We start from the raw sequence: 16,969 nt of genomic DNA, 5'->3' as shown, positions 1-16,969 counted from the left end.
ACCAATTTTAGAAGATGCCTTTTAATGTTCCCATTCATCCTTTGCACTGTACCAGAGCTCTGGAGATGCCAAGGGGTATGCAAGTCCCCTTGAATTCCCAGGGCAATCACGACACCTTGAAGGAACTTTCCCGTAAGAAGATTGCATCTGTTTGTGTCTATCGCCTGTACCAACCCATATATTGGAGTTCTTTGTTCTAAAAACACCTTAATTACAGAGCCAGTTGTTGCTGAGGTAGTTGGCAGTCAGAAATGCCTTGAGCCATCCTGTTACCGTTACCAGAAGATGCTTAAGGCTCCCTATATGGGGCCTCTCACTAGAGTCTACTTGGATCATTGGAATGGGCGCACAGCCCAGGGTCGTCCTCCCCTTGCAGCTTCCCTTGTGGCTCAGCTGTTTGCCTTACAGCCCTCAATAGCCCATTTCCCCAGAACAAAAAAAAGACCAAGGGCAGCGCAGGTTTTGAGGAAGGCCCCTGCCAGTCCTCGGGAGCCCCAATGGCTTCCTTCTTTCTTCTGCCCCACTATTTTTAATTATCTCTAATGCTTCTGGAAGAAAAGATATCTTTTCTGGTAATGGCTGGACTACCGGGAGGAGAGGAGGAGGAGAGGTTTGCTACCTCCAGGAGGCAGGTAATCACATCCTTTGTACCAATGCCTTTCCCCGGCAAGTTAACACACCTCTCTCTTGGCACAGTTTTCCAAACATATGCACCATCCCACATGCATATTTAGAATCTGTAAAGATATTTGTTACGTTGCCTTGGTATAATTCACAGGCTCTTATTAGAGAATACAATTCTGTGGTTTGGGCTGAGCAGGGAGACGGCAGCTTTCCTTCCTCTAGCAGCTCCCTTCCCTTAATGATGGCATATCCTGTGGCCCATTTCCCTTCTATTACTTTCGAAGAACCATTAATGAATGCATTGTCCCCATCTGGCCAATGTGCTCTTCTCAGATTTTCCCTAGCCTGAGTCTGGAGATCTGGTACCTTTGATGCTTTTCCCTCGGGGCCAGCCAGGCTAGAAGCTGAGTTAAACCCTCCCCCGATTCTTAATTTTCAATCTGGTCAGCCATGTAGAAGCCCTTGCAGTTAGTAATGCCTTGACCTGCTGTAAGAGACAGTTGTGGATTGTGTTTGTCTCAACACTGTTGTTGCACCGTTTACCTCAGCGTCCTGTCTCTGGGAAGATGGTGAGATCAGCACGAGACTCAGACAGTGCTCAGCAGAGGCTGCGGAACGGCACTACCACTCGAGTCGGCTGCACAGGAGCCCCAGAGCACGCGGCATGTACGACACAAACACCATGCACCAGAAAGTGGGTGGACTCTTCGAGAACGGGGACATGAAGGGACTTGTATTCCTCCCCTGGTGTGTGGCTTCTTCTCCTGAACGGCACCTGCGCCGAGGTGACTTTGGGACAACAGAGAAAACTATTATAGCGTCGCCATTGGCTCCGGGGATCGCTGCCGAGCAAGCATTGACCACGTTGTGCAGACTGGGATGCTGGCTAGCAAAGTCCAGCAATGCTACAACGACAGCTTTGTCCTCATTGTGAGTAGAAGTGGACTCGATTCAGCACGCAACTGTACAAGACCATACTGCCATAGATATGTTATTGCTTATGCATGGCCATGGGTGTGAAGAGGTAGGAGGCATGTGCTATATGAATCCAAGCGACCACTCCAAGTCTATACATGCCCAGATCCAGGCCTTACAGGATCTGACTCATCAACTGAGAGATGCTGATGACTGGAATGCATTCGGACAGTGGAAGTGGGGTTGACCATGGCTACAGAAACTGCTATTGGGACTATTATTTCTATTTGCTGTATTTGTCTGTGTTATGTACTGTATCCCTTGTGTAATGATGCTGACACGAGGTATGGTTGAAACTGCTATGAAAATGTTATCTCTTTGGGTGCTTCGCTACAATCGATTGACCTCTACAGATCACGGGGCGGCATGTATAGGAGGTAGATATTTTTATGATTATTTATGCTCTGTAAGGTCATAAGACTATTGTGCGAAACAGAATCCAGACCTTGAGAAATAAGATGTTTGCCCATTTGGGCGGAACGATAAGGAACACGGAGGCGGCTGCTCAGCTGTGTTCACAGCCGACTCCGTCCAAAACCAGTTGAAAGCGGCTGCTCAATCGGACTTGTAGCCAGCTTAACCGCAGACGTCCTCTAACCCAGTTTGAAGGTCAGCCGCACCAGGAGGAGGAGGAAGATGAGGAAGGCAGGACCCTCAGACTGAGGGCTGGGACCCCCTACCGGTACGCGCGCTTGCGCACCCGGGAGGGAAGGTTATGTGGCTGAGGGTGGAGTTTGTCTGCCCCCCGGCCTGCCTCCTGGCACGTACTGGCCCTATGGGGCAGGAGGCACCGTGCGTAAAAAGACAGTGCGGGGAGGGGAACGGGGAGACACCGAACACCGAGGTCTACGTTGTCTCCGCAGGGACGCCCGCCAAGTTGGGAGCCTGTCAGCAACCCTCCAATCCACCAGCTCGAGAGGATGTTCAGGCTCAGTATCCTGCTAGCAAGTACTGAGTTGTGAGCAGCTATCCGTATTTTGCTCCTCTGTTTATGTGCTTTCACCTGAAATAATGCTTGATGTAGCCACCTGATTTTGCGTGATTATTGCCCAATCCCGAGCCATCTGCAACAGCCTTTGGAGGGGAAAACCTTATTGGAAGGGAAAGGGTTTTGTCGAAAAATAAAAGTTGTGTGTGTGTTTTGTGTGATTTTTTCAGAGGATAAAATGATCTGGATGGGAAAAAAAATCAGAAGGAAACATTTGGTCAGGCATAGTTTTTTGGAACGGATTTTTTTTTAGTGTTTCTTTATGGAAAATTATTTGTTAGGAATTTTCTTGGGGGGTGTTGAAAGGGAATTATTTTGAGGGGGAAGTTATTTGAGGGAAGAATTTTGGTGGGGATTTTTTTTTCTTTTGAGAATTAGGTTTAAGAAAAAACCTGATGATTGTCTGTATATAGGCAATATAAATAATATAAGCTATATGAATAATAAGTTATTCTTAAAAGAAGTTATTCTTTTAGAGATTATATTTTCTTTGGCTACCTGGTATTCCCAGCATCTAAAGCAGGCTCCACTTAAGTGAATGTAGCAAAATAATTTTGGAGAAATAGATAACTCTCCTTAAAAGTTGTTGGTATGTACTAGAGAAATATCTGAATTTGTGGATTTTCTTTTTTCCCTTTGACATCAAATTTGTGGAATAGAAACCAGTAACTTCTGTTCTTCTTCTTCTGGCCCAGATGAAAGGGAAAAAAAAAAAACTGACTGTGATTCTTTCTTGCTGTAGTAAAGTAGCATGATGTTCTTGCTAAAATCCCAGTGGGAATGAGTGTCAAGGCAGTGACATTAAGGAGGAGACTCAAATGTGTGATAAACTGAAATGAGGACTGTGGGGCAGAATTGCTACAGTAGGTAAGTAGATGATATTTTCAACCTCAGGAGTTACTGAAAGAAGTTCCCTATCCTTGTCCTCTAATTACTAAAGCCCCTGTCTCAGCAACTGTAATTAAGCAAAAGGTAATGAAGACATTTTAAGATTGGACCTCTTTCAGGGTTCTTTAAGAATTTCCTTTAGTAGGTCAGCATACTACCTTGAAAGAAAACATAGAAAATATCATGTTCCAATTCTGCATTTACTCTGCTCTCCTCTTTAGTAAATCTAAATGCTGCTTCAGTTCATCTCTTCTTCATGGCTTTGTGCTGAACCTCTCTGTTGTCAGGTGTTGAACAATTCCAACCCTTCCTGGTACTGACAATTTGACAAAAATTTGACAATTATTTTCGAATTCCGCATTTCTTCTGTTATCTTCTCTAGTAAATCTGTATGTTGCTTCAGTTAATCTCTTCTTCACTCCAATGAGTTTCTTTGTGGTTTTGTGCTGAACCTCGCCGTTCTCAACTGTTGGACAATTCCAACCATTCCTGGCATTGTAATTCACAAGCGTTTTCAAAATCTGCATTTCCTTGGCTTACCTATTTATTAAAACTGAATGTTGCTTCAGGTCACCTCTTCTTCGTGGCTTTGTTATGAAGAACTCTGTTGTCAGGTGTTGGACAATTCCAATTATTCCTGGTATTGTATTTCACAATTATTTTCAAATTCTGCATTTCTTCTGTATTCTTCTCTAGTAAATCAGAATGTTGCTTCAGTTAATCTCTTCTTCATGGCTTTGTGCTGAACATCCCTGTGGCAGGTGTTGGACAATTCCAACCCTTCCTGGTATTGTATTTGACAATTGTTTTCAAATTCTGCATTTCTTCTGTTTTCTTCTCTAGTAAATCTGAATGTTTCATCAGCTAATCTCTTCTTCATTCCGTTCACTTTCTTCGTGGCTTTGTGCCGAACCTGTCTGTTGTCAGGTGCTGAACAATTCCAACCCTTCCTGATATTGTATATCACAATCGTTTTCAAATTCTCTATTTCTACGCATTTCTTCCCTAGTAAATCTGTATGTTGCCTCAGTTAATCTCGTCTTCAGTGCGTTGAGTTTCTTCGGGGCTTTGTGCTGAAGCTTGCCGTTTTCAACTGTGGGACAATTCCAACTATTCCTGGCATTGTATTTCACAATCGTTTTCAAAATCTGCATTTCCTTGGCTTTCCTGTTTATTAAAACTGAATGTTGCTTCAGGTCGTCTCTTCTTCATGGCTTTGTGCTGAACCTGTCTGTTGTCAGGTGTTGGAGAATTCCAATTGGAATGGGCGCACAGGCCAGGGTTAACACACACACGTCTCTCTTCGCACGGTTTGCCAAATATGTGCACCATCCCACATGCACATGGGTTAGGGTTGGGTTAGGGTGTTAGGATTAGAATGAGGGTTTAGGTTTAGGGTTAGGGTTAGGGGTTGGGGTAGGGGTTAAGGTTGGGGTTAGGGTTCGGGTTCGGGGTTAGGGTTAGAGGGTTAGGAACAGGGTTATTTAGGTTTAGGGGTTATAGGGGTTAGGGTTAGGGTTATTTAGGGGTAGGGGTTAGGGGTGAGGAGTGGGGGTGAGGGGGTAGGGGTAGAGGGGCTGAGGGGGGTTGGGGGTGGTATTAGGGGGTTAGGGTTAGTGGTTAGGGTTATTCAGGGTTAGGGGTTAGGGGTGGGGTTGGGTTTGGGGTTTGGGTTTGGGGTTAGGGTTAGGGTTGGGGTTAGGGTTAGGTTTAGGGGTTGGGGTTAGGGTTAGGTTTAGGGGTTGGGGTTGGGGTTATTTAGGGTTTGGGGTTGGGGTTGGGATTATTTAGGGTTTGGGGTTGGGTTTGGGGTTGGGGTTATTTAGGGTTTGGGGTTGGGGTTGGGATTATTTAGGGTTTGGGGTTACTTAGGGTTCGGAGTTGGGTTTGGGGTTATTTAGGGTTCAGGGTTGTGGGTATTTAGAGTTCGGGCTTGGGGTTGGGGCTGGGGTTATTTAGGGTTCAGGCTTGGGGTTATTTAGGGATCAGGCTTGGGGTTGGCGTTGGGGTTATTTAGGGTTTGGTGTTGGGGTTGGGGTTATTTGGGTTTGGGGTTAGGGTTGGGGTTATTTGGGTTCGGGGTTAGGGTTTGGGGTTAGGGGTTGGGGTTACGAGTTAGGGTTCGGGGTTAGGGGTTCGGGGTTTGGGGTTAGGGTTTGGGGATAGGAGTTAGGGTTTGGGGGTAGGGGGTAGGGGCTAGCAGGTAGGGGGTGGGGGGTAGTGGGTAGGGGGTAGGGTTAGGGGGTAGTGTTAGGGGGTAGGGTTAGGGGTAGGGTTAGGGGTTGGGGTTAGGGGTTCGGGCTTAGGGGTTAGGGTTAGGGGTTTGGGTTAGGGGTTACAGATAATGGATAAGGGTTAGGGATAAGGGATAGAGTTAACAGTTAAGGTTAGGGGTTGGGGATAGGGATAAGGGATAGAGTTAAGAGTTAAGGTTAGGGGTAGGATCTGGGTTTGGGATAGATGTTCGGGTTTAATTTTGTTGTACTTACGGTTAAGAGCTCAATTTGGATTTAGTGGAGTTGTATGTCCTCCTCCTCCTCCTCCTCCTCCTCCTCCTCTGAATCCTCCTCCTCCGAATCCTCCAAATCCGAATCCTCCGAATCCTCCAAATCCTCCTCCAAATCCTCCAAATCCTCCAAATCCTCCTCCTTATCCTCCTCCTCCTCCTCCGAAGGGATAGGGGTTAGGGTTAGGGTTAGGGGTTAGGGTTAGGGGTTAGGGTTAGGGGTTAGGGTTTAGAGGGTTTAGGGTTTAGAGAGTTTAGGGTTTAGAGGGCTTAGGGGTTAGGGTTAGGGGTTAGGGTTAGGGGTTAGGGTTTAGGGTTAGAGGTTAGGGTTTAGGATTAGACGTTAGGGTTAGAGGGTTAGGGTTTAGGGTTAGGGTTTTAGGGTTAGGGTTAGGATTAGGGTTTGGATTGGGGTTTGGGTTAGGGTTTGGGTTTAGGGTTTGGGTGACGGTTAGGGGTTGGGGTTAGGGGTTGGGGTTTGGGGTTAGGGTTAGGGGTTAGGGTTAGGGTTTGGGGTTAGGGTTAGGGGTTAGGTGTTAGGGGTTAGGGTTAGGGTTAGTGTGGGATTCCTGAAGGCCAGTGGTCATGCTGTGAGCAAGCCAGATAAGGGCAGAAGGGCGCCAGACCTAGATGAAAGGGCAGAAGGGTGCCAGGCCTAGCTGAAAGGGTGGAAGGACTGCTGACTAAGAGATAAGGAGATCTTGCGGAGAGTCAGATAAGGAGGCAAAGAGTTGAGACAAACAAGTAGAGGGGGACGGTCGTTAAATGTGAGGACACGTGGGCACTGTTAGTTAGCCTCTGTTAGTTAGCCTATCACACTGTATAGTTAGACGCATGGACGCGGGGTCTTGACCAATCATTGTAAAGAAGCGCTCGCGTGTACGGGGAAATCTTGCATAGAATTTCGTTGACGCAAATAAGAGCTAACCTATCCTGAGCTCAAGCTTTGCAATATGCATGAACCTAATTAAGTTGTGTATAAGAGTGCACACTGAATGTTCAATAAACGAGTCTTGTCGATGACCATATGGTGTTGCAGTCTCCCTTTCTCCTACAGGTTAGGGGTTAGGGGTAGGGGTTAAGGGTAGGGGTTTTAGGGTTAGGGTTAAGGGTTCAGGGTCAATGTTCTCGGTTGGGGTTTAGTGCGGTTGTAGTTCATTCTTGTCCGACCTTGTCCAGACAAGAACTTGTTCTCGTTTGAACTTGGACTTCACTTGTCCAACCAAAGAATCCTGTTTATCTTTATGTTGAGTTTCATAGTGTCGACACGAATTGTATTCCTTGAACGCAGACGCTGAATTCTGGCCTATCAGACAAACAGATCTTACTCGGTCCTCCGTGAAAAACTAATAATCAGAAGCCAACTTTTCTGAGAATACCCTGCCCTCGGAGTCCATTTTTCTTTTTTTTGACACGATGGTGCACGTGCTTCCCACCGGTGCTGGCTGCTTGTCCTGCCTGGAAGCTGGAGGGAGGGAGGGAGAGACGGGGCAGTCGCCCCCCTCGCTGATGCTGCCACCCCCCTCCTCAGCCCAAGGTGGCCAGAAGGGACCGAAGGAACTTTGGCACGCAGGGGCTCTGGCGATCCGCCCGAGTTGGCTGGACCTCACAGTCCAGAGGCTGCCGAGGGAGCTTGCCCGGCAGAGGAGATGCCCGCGCCTCTCACCTGCTGCGCGTCGCGGAGGAGGAGGAGGAGGAGGACGGGGCGGTGGCGACGCGGTTTGTAGCCGACAGGCGCCCCTGGGGGGGCAGGTCAAGGACGAGGCGCCGGTTTCAGCCCAGGCCCAGCAGGTGCTTGTGGGCTGCGGAGGCCGGCGCGCAGATTAAGCAGCAGGAAGTCATCTGCAGCTGTTTGGTTTCCCCCCAACCCCTGGTGGGGGGACGGGGGGGTTCTGTAAATACCGGTGGGCCGGATTGAGGACCTCGGGGGGGCCGTATCCAGCCCGCGGGCCGTAGTTTGAGGAGCCCGGATCTACAGCATCACCCATAACAAATGAGAATTCTTAAGTTGAAGATTAAGACGATTAACCCTAAGTTTCTGCCTGATAGATTTGGTGTATTTTATGCATCGCAAATGCTCGATCTTGAAAACGAGGCAACGTGCCCTTCTCGGACAGCCAGGGATCAACCCCAGAATCTTTCACCAACTACTACAACTCTCCACATGCTGCAAATGACCCCTGTATACTGTTGTTCCTTATCTAAATCCAGTGGAAAACTGCAAATTTCAAACAACAGTGGCAGATTAGAAAGAAGAGGGTGAGACAGGCAAGGAACAACTTGGTTGCACATCACTGGACAGCAAACCTTAGGTGTGGTTGAATTCATTTCAGAAGAACAGCGGGAGAAGAAGTCTCCAGAAAAGGATTAGGCAAGGGTAAATGCTGGCAATTAGGCTAGGAAGAAAATGAAACCAAAGGCATTCATCACTTTGCTGAAGAAGCTATCTCATTTCGGAAGTTCATGGAAAAGGATTATACGTATTTTCAAAATTCTTCAGAGAGCAATGAGATGGTTCACGCTACAGCTTTCATTTCAGTTGGCCTACCATTAAAGCAATGATGTGGTGCTTGACTAAAACTTGAAAGACTGAAAAGTTGCTGGAAAAAGTTCCCTATCCTTGTCCTTGAATTGCTAAATCCCATGTCTCAGAAATTCTCATTAAGAAAAAGGTCACTAAGACCTTTTAAGTTTGGATATCGTTCAGCGTACTTTCAGTGTTTCCTTTAGGAGATAGTCCAGATACTATTTGAAAGAGAAAGTCGAAAATATACCAATGCTTCCTCTTGCAAAGCTGGCACAACTGCAGCATTTAAATAGCAATGTTCAGGGTGTTAGTCCTTGTAGTGCCTCGAGTCACTTTGTTTGGCCTTTGCAGAGCTCCTAGAGCCACCGGTCAATTCTGCCGGTAGGATCCATCCAGGAGATTTCCTACAGAAAGGATCAGGGAAGACTACTTTAGGAATGGGAGGAATGCGCCGTTGTGGCCCGCTAAGTGCCAGAAAGCAGCTGGGTCCTTCACTAGCAGCGCTTTCATTTTCGCATGTCCCAATTGGAGTCACTTCTCACGATGATGCAAAAAGAAGTCGTGCGGGTGGAGTGCTGCCAATTTGGTAGGGACGGTCTTGCAAAGAGCAGGAGAGAGCAGGTGAAAGCTGGACACGGCTCAGTGTTCCCTTGGCATGCTCTTTACAGCCTCACTCCAAAAGGCGCTCTGCGATTCTTCCATTTCCAAACTCCATGCTATCACTAAAGTACACTTCCTGCATTTCTTTCAGCGGGAAAACTCCAACGACCCTGTTTTTCACCCCAACCACAAACTGTTCCCAGCATGAGTCTTGGCACAGCAGAACACTTCCCTTGGCACGCTCTTTGCAGCCTCACTCCAAATGGGGCTCTGCGCTTCTTCCATCTCCGAACTCCATGCTATCACTAAAGCACCCTTCCAGCGTTTACTTCGTGAGGAGAACACCAAAAACCCTGGTTTTCACCCCAACCACAAACTGTTCCCAGCAAGAGTCTTGGCACTGCTTCACACTTCCCTTGGCATCTTCTTTACAGCCTAAATCCGAATGGGGCTCTGTGCTTCTTCCATCTCCTAAATCCATGCTATCACTAAAGCACACTTCCAGCATTCCTTTCGGCAGGAAAACACCAACAACCCCGGTTCTCATCCCAACCACAAATTGTGCCAGGTATGGGTCTTGGCACTGCTTCACACTTCCCTTGGCATGCTCTTTGCAGCCTCACTCCAAATGGGGCTCTGTGCTTCTTCCATCTCCTAACTCCATGCTATCACTAAAGCACACTTCCAGCATTCCTTTCGGCAGCAAAATGTGGAAGAGTGGCTGGCTGATCGGGGACATCTTGGGATGCACAACCCGCGCCTTGTCAAGTAATGTACAGGGGGGTGGCAATGACCTGTCCTTGACCAAGATGGAATAAGGAAGCTGCTGTTTCTAAGCAAGCAACTTGCGGAATCTTGCCCGTACCGGTTAAGGAAGGGGGCTTGTGATTGGGCCATGCAAATGCAGCCTAGCAATCTGCTAAGCAATGGCCAACAGCCAATCCTGTGAGCTTGGGAGAGCTCCTGGATACCTGCAGGATATAAACATTTGCATACCTCGGTTAATAAACAGAGCAATATGGAAAACTCACATTGAGTCTGTATCTTGTAATCCGGGTCGATCTCCTTCATCTGGCGCCCGAACAGGGACCTGGCACAATGGTGCGGGTATTCGTTGGAGCTGGCACAACGGTACGGGAACGGTCGGTCTTGGAACATCACGCTGAGTGGTGAGCGGAGACCGGGGGATCGACATGTGGTGGTGAGTGCATTGGCACACTGGGACTGGGTGTAAGGGCACAGGTCCAGGGGTAGAAGTCACAGGGCCCCTCCGCGAAGACCGCCTTAACCATGGATAGGGAGGCGGCAACGCAGCTGCTATTGCAAATTCTCGCCAAGCGAGAGGCGGCTGTGAGTATGAAGAAGCTCTATGAGCTGTGCAAATGGGCACGAGGCAAGGGACACTTGCAAAACCCCAAGCTCCTCCAACATATTCTGTGAGAGGAATCAAGCACAATGAACAGACCCTCTGCAAGCTTTCGATCTGGTGCAGAGCGAAGGGGTTCAAAGCTGAGCCACGATTAGTATTCGACATGGGGTGGCTGCTTTGGGATCGCATCGCCAGCGAGGATAAAAATGTGAGAGACCTGGCGACTACGTGGAAGTCAGTCTTGTCTACCCTATCGAGCACTTCAGGAACAGGGCCACCGTGGCGTCGGAAGACGCTGGTGTTTGAGAAGCGACTTACGCCTGCTCCATCTGCGCTTCCATTGCCGGACCCTCCACCCAAGAATGAAGAACAGCCTGGCTGGGCCAAAGGCTTACTGGATCATCTTGAGAAGCTTAAAAAGGGGACTCAGGGCAGAGGGGGAGCGGATATGGTAAAGGAAACTTGCCTTGACATGGGCAAGTGAGTGGGGAGTCATACATGTCATTCCTTGATCGCTTAAAGGAAGCCTTGGTGTGTGCCTCCATGACACCTGAGGCAAGGGAGGCTTTATTGATGTAATGGATATGTCATGCTCTTAAAGCAGGTTGTTAGTTATACCCAAGTTAAGAGTTGTTGGCTTTGTGGAACAACAGACCAATGTGACAACTTGTTAAGTGGATGGGGAATTTCGGGATGGTTACAATTCTTAATCCGAAGTGCAGGGATGGTGGTGTTGATATTGTGTTTTGTTGATGTTGTGTTAATTGTACCTTGCTTGTTGAAATGTATGTCTAATATGATTGAAAGGCCTTAGGGAAGGGTTGGCTGGCTGAAGAACAAAAAGGGGACAGGGATACTGTAGGTCATGAGCTGCAGAAAAGGGGAAGTAGGAAGGAACGAAACTGAAAGCAAGTTTGGCCATGCGGAGCAGGATGGAGGTGCGGCTTATGTACGGGCCAATCAAATAAATGTGTGATCGGCTAGCAGCAACCAATCCCGTGTGTCACATTGCACATGGTTACACATTGTGTAACCAATAACAATGTAACTACGCATGTAGCTAGGCAGTGTTGCAAAAATGATACTGGATGAATAGAGCAGCCATAGATTTCCTGCTACTGGCCCACGGGCACGGATGTGAAGACTTTGACGGGATGTGCTGCATGGATCCACAAGACCATTCTAAGGTAATCCACCAGCAGATCCAACAGTTGACGGAGCACACCCAGAAGACCCAGAAGGACATCAGCCTCTTTGGTCTCAATGGGCTATCAGACTGGCTTGGGCTTGGGGGCTGGCCACGCTCATTACTAAAGACGGGTTTAACATTCTTGCTTGTATTGCTATTTGTGTTATGAATCCTTAGCTGCACGTTTTCTTGTATCAAATGCCTGATGTTTTCACTCATTAACAAGGCTTGGTTGCTGCAAAAGAAAAAAAAAGGGGGAATTGTGGAAGAGTGGCTGGCTGATCGGGGACATCTTGGGATGCACAACCCGCAGCTTGTCAAGTAATGTACAGGGAGGTGGCAATGACCTGTCCTTGACCAAGATGGAATAAGGAAGCTGCTGTTTCTAAGCAAGCAACTTACGGAAACTTGCCCGTACCAGTTGAGGAAGGGAGCTTGTGACTGGGCCATGCAAATGCAGTCTAGCAATCTGCTAAGCAACGGCCAGCATCCAATCCTGTGAGCTTGGGAGAGCCTCTGGATACCTGTAGGGTATAAATGTTTGCATACCTCGGTTAATAAACAGAGCAAGATGGAAAACTCACATTGAGTCTGTATCTTGTAATCCGGGTCCATCTCCTTCAGCAAAACACGAAAAACCCTATTGGTCACCCTAACCACAAACTGTGCCCAGCAAGAGTCTTGGCACTGCTTCACACTTCCCTTGGCATGCTCTTTACAGCCTCACTCCAAATGGGGCCCTGCGCTTCTTCCGAAGCTTCTTCCGGAGATCTCCGAACTCCATGCTATCACTAAAGCACACTTCCAGCATTTCTTTCGTCAGGAAAACACCAACAACCCTGGTTCTCGTCCCAACCACAAATTTTGCGAGGCAAAAGTCTTGGCACAGTTTCAAACTTCCCTTGGCATGCAGAAGCAAGAGCCCCATGCAAAGGGCATGCCTAAGGGAAGTGTGAAGCAGCGCCAGTAGTCATGCCTGGCAACTTTTGTGGTTGGAGTGAAAAAGGGAAGTGTTATGCTGTGCCAAGACTCATGCTTCGCACTCTTTGTGGTTCGGATGAGAAACAGGGTCGGTGGTGTTTTTCTGCCGAAATGCTGGAGTTGCCCATTAGTGACAGTATGGAGTTGGGGATGGATGAAGCGCAGAGCCCCATTTGCAGTCAGGCTGGAAAGTACATGCAAAGGGAAGTGTTATGCTGTGCCAAGACTGATGCTGCGCACTCTTTGTGGTTTGGGTGAGAAACAGGGTTGTTGTCATTTTTCTTCCGAAATGCTGGAGCGGCCCTTTAGTGCTAGTATGGAGTTAGGGGATGGATGAAGCGGAGAGCCCCGTTTGGAGTGATGTGGAGGCTTGTTCAAAGACAATAGTACCTTGTTAGCAGATAGTTAACCACAAGGATGTCAGTCTTTGCAGCAGATGGGGGACAGAGCCGAGAAAGAGGAGGACTGAGGAACACCTCCCCCTGCCCCGTGTGAGACATGTCTTGTCAGAAGAAAAGAAACAAAGCCAGACAATCTCGCAGGTGGCCAGATGCTGATTGGTTGTGAGCTTTTCAACACTTGTGTTAAGAAAGTATAAAAAGAAGTTGGTTTGGAAATAAAGTTGTCTCACCCTGCACTCCAGACTGAGTCCGTTTCTTCATAAGGTGCAACAAATGGTGCCCAACGTGGGGCTCGAAGACTAGGTGTCTCTCCGGTTGCACCGCCCAGCTGAACTCCCGGGAATCACGCTGAAAGGAAGCTTAAGGATCAAGCTGAAAGGAAGCTTACTTTGTGTGCACACTAAAAGCCTCTTGAAGGGAAAAAGGTAAGCGGCTGGAAACTATGGGTTCCTACCTAATGAAGGAACAGAAGGATGATTTAGAAGCTTCTCCTAAAAACTTGAAACCGCAAAGAAAAAACTTAGGTGAAGAAGAGCTGCAAAAGGTTCTTGCGTGGGCTTCTAAAGACGATCCTTCGGTGAGTAGTAAGAATGCTTTTAATCTGGAAAGATGGGACCAAATTGGGGTCCGACTGTGGGATAGTGCCACACGCGGTGATAAGGCTGCTGCTAACCTGTTGCCACAATGGCGAGTTGTATTCGAAATATTGAAATCTCATAGTGGGTTGCAGTCGAACATAAATGACGGGATCCGGGCCCCTGTCATCCCCTCCGCGCCTCCTTTACCTCAATCGTGTCCTGATGAGAATCAGAAAAGAAAATGTGCTGCAAAAGCCTTTGCAGTACTGCCACCTGATGACCAGGACGATGATCCTTTTGACCCGGGTCCTATTGACCCTGGAAAGGAGCCAGACCTATACCCCCCGGATCCTCACAATAAATGAGCCTCAGTAAAACGAGGAGCAAAACAGGCGGGGGATGTGAGCGTGCTGAAAGCCTTTCCCGTTATCTGTGCATCAGACCAGAATCCGCGTTGGGAAGGTTTGTCGTATAATCTTATTAAGGACGTGCGACGCACGGTGACAGATCATGGCCTTGGTGCCCATATACCACCCACCTTATACAATCTCTTTGTGATTCTTCGGTTTTTACTCCCCATGATTTTAAAACTTTGTTTCGCCTCATTATGACTGATATGCAATATACGATGTGGGAATCGAAAATGAGAGAGCTTGCTCGAGCTCAGGGGGAGGAAAACCAGCGGCTGTCGAAAAAAGGTCCTTTACGGGCTGTTACTGTGGAGGTGCTAATGGCGGAGGGCGATCACAGTGCTACAACAGCACAAGCAGAAATCCCCCCTGAGGGCCTGCAACAGGTTAAGGCACTTGCTCTCCGCGCCGAAACAAATTGATAATGAACAAGCACGAAGCTGCATTTTTAAGCAACTAGCAGTTGAGAATGCTAACCCCGATTGCCAGAGAGTTTTGTGGCCACTAAAGGATCCTACTATTGATGACATGCTAAAAGCATGTATTAATGTCGGTACCAAACAGTATGAATATTCACTGATGGCCGAAACATTTGCAACAATGTCTATGAAAAAGCCGTGTTTTGCTTGTGGCCAATTTGGGCATATTCGTAAATACTGTCCAAAAACGCAAGCAAACAAAGGAGGAACGCCTGGAATATGTCCGTGCTGCCACAAAGGACAACACTATGCTAATCAGTGTCGATCAAAATTTGATAAGGAAGGTCGACTGCTAGCCCCTTTGGGAAACTTCAAGCGCAGCGCGGCGAGGGTTGGCGCCATGACAACAAATCACCCCTCGAGTGGCCCCCACCGGGAAGCAGCTGCCGCCTGTGCGCCAGCACAAGCAGCAGCGCGGGGGTGGACCTGGCCACCACAATAGAAGTGCTAATTACTGATATATCTAGTTGTGCTAACTGGTGTCCACGGCCCCCTGGGGTGAGGAATGGCAGCACTGTTAATTGGGTGATCTTCAACCACGAGACAAGGGCTGTTTGTGTGTTACCTGGAGTTGTCAATGCAGATTTCAAAGGAGAAATTAAGATAATGGTATGGACTCCGATACCACCCTGTACTGTGCCAGTGGGAAGCCGAATAGCACAATTAGTATACTTTTTACCACAGACACCAGACACTGCAAATACTAAACCTGGCACAGGCTCTTTTGGGTCCACAGGGCATGAGATTTTCTGGACTCAAGAGATAACTATGAATCACCCGCAGATATCCTGTACGTTACAAGCAGGACCGATAAAGTTTAATGTACAAGGAATTTAAACAGCGGAAGAGGCTCTGCATCAGATTATGCGAGCAGCATCAGCTGCAGGATTAAAAAATGCAGAAGATAAAGTACAGGAAACTCCGCCTTGGCGATATTTAGAATGGAGAATTTCTGATCATCAAGTTCGACCACAATCATTGACCCTAAAGACAGACATAAGGACTTTGAATGATCTTCAGAAACTTTTGGGAACTATTAATTGGATCCGTCCCTCCTTAGGGATTTCCACAAAAGAATTACATGCTCTAAGCTTTTAGAAGGAGACAGGAGCTTGACGTCCTCAAGAAAGCTTACTCCTCCCATGCGAGCTGCGCTTGGCAAAGTTGTGGACAAATTAACCACTCAGACTGTTCACAGACAAAAGCGGAATTATCCTGTGAGTCTTTTTGTTTTTTTTATTCTAGCTTCCAACCTTATGGCCTATTAGCACAATGGATACCACAGGACGCACGTCCATTAATAATCTTAGAGTGGGTGTTTCTGCCTCATAATTTTGGCAAAACTGTCACCACCACTATTGATATGATTGCAATGGTTATTCAAAAAGGAAGAGAGCGTTTGATGTTTCTAGATGGCACAGAGCAGGAAACAGGGTGGGTGGTGTTTTTCTGCCGAAATGCTGGAGTGGCCCATTAGTGCTAGTATGGCGTTAGGGGGTGGATGGAGAGCCCCGTTTGGAGTGAGGCTGAAAGGGCATGCCAAGGGAAGTGTTCTGCTGTGCCAAGACTCGTGCTGCGCACACTTTGTGCTTGGAGTGAGAAACAGGTTCCTTGGTGTTTTCTGCGAAACGCTTTAGCAGCCCGTTGGTGCTAGTATGGAGTTAGGGGATGGATGAAGCGGAGAGCCCCGTTTGGAGTGAGGCTGCAAAGGGCATGCCAAAGGAAGTGTTCTGCTGTGCCAAGACTCGTGCTGCGCACGCTTTGTGCTTGGAGTGAGAAACAGGTTCCTTGGTGTTTTCTGCGAAACGCTTTAGCAGCCCGTTGGTGCTAGTATGGAGTCAGGGGATGGATGAAGCGGAGAGCCCCGTTTGGAGTGAGGCTGCAAAGGGCATGCCAAGGGAAGTGTTCTGCTGTGCCAAGACTCGTGCTGCGCACGCTTTGTGGTTGGAGTGAGAAACAGGTTCCTTGGTGTTTTCTGCGAAACGCTTTAGCAGCCCGTTGGTGCTAGTATGGAGTCAGGGGATGGATGAAGCGGAGAGCCCCGTTTGGAGTGAGGCTGCAAAGGGCATGCCAAAGGAAGTGTTTTGCTGTGCCAAGACTCGTGCTGCGCACGCTTTGTGCTTGGAGGGAGAAACAGGTTCCTTGGTGTTTTCTGCGAAACGCTTTAGCAGCCCGTTGGTGCTAGTATGGAGTTAGGGGATGGATGAAGCGGAGAGCCCCGTTTGGAGTGAGGCTGCAAAGGGCATGCCAAGGGAAGTGTTCTGCTGTGCCAAGACTCGTGCTGCGCACATGTATTGAAAATGTTGCAGTTTGAAAGCCGTAGTGGTAGTGGTGGTGGGGGGGGGAAGGAGATATCAAAAAAAGTAACGGATTCACAAACAGTCTGTGGACTGTAGGTCCGATCACCTTCCTAGGAGCGAATCGAGTTCCCAAATAGTGTGATCCACTATAAGC

The sequence above is a fragment of the Tinamus guttatus genome, unplaced genomic scaffold (genome assembly GCF_059628265.1).
Source record: "Tinamus guttatus ecotype Peru unplaced genomic scaffold, ASM5962826v1 Tinamus_guttatus_pri_ptg000474l, whole genome shotgun sequence".
Taxonomy (NCBI): Eukaryota; Metazoa; Chordata; class Aves; order Tinamiformes; family Tinamidae; genus Tinamus; species Tinamus guttatus.
The sequence above is the reverse complement of the archived record's forward strand: the minus strand, read 5'-3'. Positions refer to the sequence as shown.